Genomic DNA, 2856 nt, shown 5'->3' on the forward strand with positions numbered 1-2856 from the left:
GCATCCGATATCCGCTTTTGTTGACTTTCCTGTTTGTTTGTTATTACTTATTGCTCATTCCAAAGGACACACTTGAATCATCTCCTATATGATCTCAAGAAGTGAACCTTCTAAGAAGTTTTACAATCCATCTTCATCCATTCATCATTCATTATGTCCTAAACCTTTTCACACATTACTTTTCAAATTTGACATAGATATTGTGCAAACATCTTCATGTTTTCTAATTAAAAACCTGGACTCCAGTCCTTGACTTTTTTCAAACTCATTTCATAATACTCCTTTTGAATTAATCTTAATCATACTTTGACTCCATTTTCATAATCACAATCAATTAACTTCACTCATTCAATTGTTTTGGCTTTGTCCATTGTTAATCTTTTCATACATGAGCTAGAGGTTTGATTTATCTTAGTGGTTGATGTTAATCTCACCTTCTGTCTTTAGTGATTGAATTGTAAGTCTTCCTTGCCTATTATAGGGTTAACCCCTCCCTGGCAAGTTGAAGCTGTTCTCACATGGTGGACGTTGTTGTTTGTATAAGGTTGAGTTTTCTCCCGTGGATAACGTAAGACCTAGGGTTTGTGTTTAAAATTGAACCTAACCCACTTTTGGAAATTTTTTAGCCGAACTACGGCGTTTTGATCCTTACCTTTGATGGAAGGTACGTAGGCAGCGGGTTCATCCGTTCAAACCCAATAAAAACTATACATTCTTTTCTCATCATCCCAATCATGTTTGCACAATACTTATGTCATAACAAATAACAATTTTATACAACAAGTGTGAAAAGGGCTCCCTAGGAGTACCTAGGACGTAGTGGGTGCCTAACACCTTCCCATTGCGTAATTTACCCCTTACCCAGACTCTCTGATCTTTTTATTAGTTTTCTACGTGTAAAACTTCTTAGGCTTTTGTTCGCTTTTTAGCCAGTCCTTTGGATAAATAAAAGTGCGGTGGCGACTCGAAATTTCAACGTATCTCTTGCTTATGGTTTAATCGATAGATCATATAGCGACGAATACACCGCTACAGAAAAGTGGCGACTCTGCTGGGGACATCTCACCAGAATCCTTGGTGGTATTGCCTACTTTTCACCCTTGTTGTGCTATATTATTATTTGTCATTTGACATATTTTTGTACAATTTGGGATCACTGTATTGATTGTAATGTGTGAATTGCTTGATATACAATTGCTGTTTGCTTTGGTGATCTGTGAGATGAGTTCTATACCCGAACTCGAGTGCACTCTAGGATAGGAGAATGGCATAGTCTCGTTGACTGGTGTGGAGTAGTCCTTAGCCAGTTGACTCGCGAGTCCATTCACTTGGTGGAGGTCATGTTGAATTAATAATGTCACACAAGTTATTTGTGGTTAGGCATTATTCTTTCAATCATGTTCCGCAGAAGCCAAGGACCTTAGTTTACCAAACCCATCTTGGCCTATTTTTAGGACCGTAGTGCGGAGGTCATTCAGATGTCAGTTCTGATGCGATTGTTACGCGATACTACACTCATAAGAGTTTCTCTTGAGCATATTCTTGGAATACGAGTATTCGTTCCTCCGATAATATTCGAAAGATGGAACGATGATTATGGGAACCTCTGATAGAACATGTCTGGCAGGTTTAAACCCTAGTACACTCCCTTTGGGTGGTTCTTAACCGAGACTCCATGCTCGTGACTCTCAACAAACCCGTGATTCGTGGTTGAGTCGTTCAAACATTGTTAATATCAACGGATCCCGGATCAGGTGTAAAACCTAAGATCCACCAAAGCGGCTGGTTGATATTAAGAATGTCTTGAACCGGTTCATGTACCGTTAATATCAATGGAACTTGGGTGTCGATAAGGTGAAAACCTAAATCCACCAAAATGGATGATTGATATTAGGGATACACAGAGCTTTCCCACGACCTTTGTTTGGTGTGCTTTGCTTGATCCTTGAGTGTGTTTGTTGCATTCATACATTCACGCATTCATCCGCATTCATGTCATCAAAAAAGAAAATTTTCAAGGAACTTAAAGGGTTATTTGCAAAATTTTCAGACATGGAAAGACCGAAAAGGCATACAAAGAAGTACAGCTTCAAACAGCCCGATGTAAAAGAGTTAAGGAATCTGACATCATATGTATTAGATCCCTTGGGTTTCAAAGCTCGCTATGGGAAGCTTCTACCTCTGCTCACCACTCAGGTTGATGAAGGATTGATGAGTACCTTGGCTCAGTTCTACGATCCGTTGCATTATTGCTTCTTATTTCCAGACTTCTAGTTGTTGCCGACTTTGGAAGAATACTCTCACCTTATTGGGATTCCGATTCTGGATCAAGTGTCGTTCAGTGGCCTAGAGAGTATTCCATCTGCTCGAGAGATTGCTAGTCTGTTGCATATAGATGAAGATCTTATTAGAGCTAATCTGACTACCAAAGGCGGAATTCAGGGTTTTCCTTCCGAGTTCCTCATTGCCCAAGCTACCTTTTATGGGAAGGCCATGAGTGAGGATGCCTTTGAGGCTCTATTTGTGTTACTCATCTATGGATTGGTGCTGTTTCCCAACTTCGACAAGTTCGTGGACATGAACGCCATTAGGATCTTTTCAGTCCTTAATCCAGTTCCGACTTTGTTGGGTGATGCGTATGTCTCCATGCATTTAAGGAATATGAAGAATGGAGGAGTTATTGTCTGCTGTTTACCCCTGCTGTACAAGTGGTTTATTTCGCACTTGCCGCAGACAGTTGCTTTCAAGGAGAACAAGGGATGTCTACGGTGGTCTCAGAGACTCATGTCTCTCACCAATGATGATATCACCTGGTATGATCGCGTGTATGATACCGTTCAGATCATTGATTATTGT

The sequence above is a fragment of the Lathyrus oleraceus genome, chromosome 3 (genome assembly GCF_024323335.1).
Source record: "Lathyrus oleraceus cultivar Zhongwan6 chromosome 3, CAAS_Psat_ZW6_1.0, whole genome shotgun sequence".
Taxonomy (NCBI): domain Eukaryota; kingdom Viridiplantae; phylum Streptophyta; class Magnoliopsida; order Fabales; family Fabaceae; genus Lathyrus; species Lathyrus oleraceus.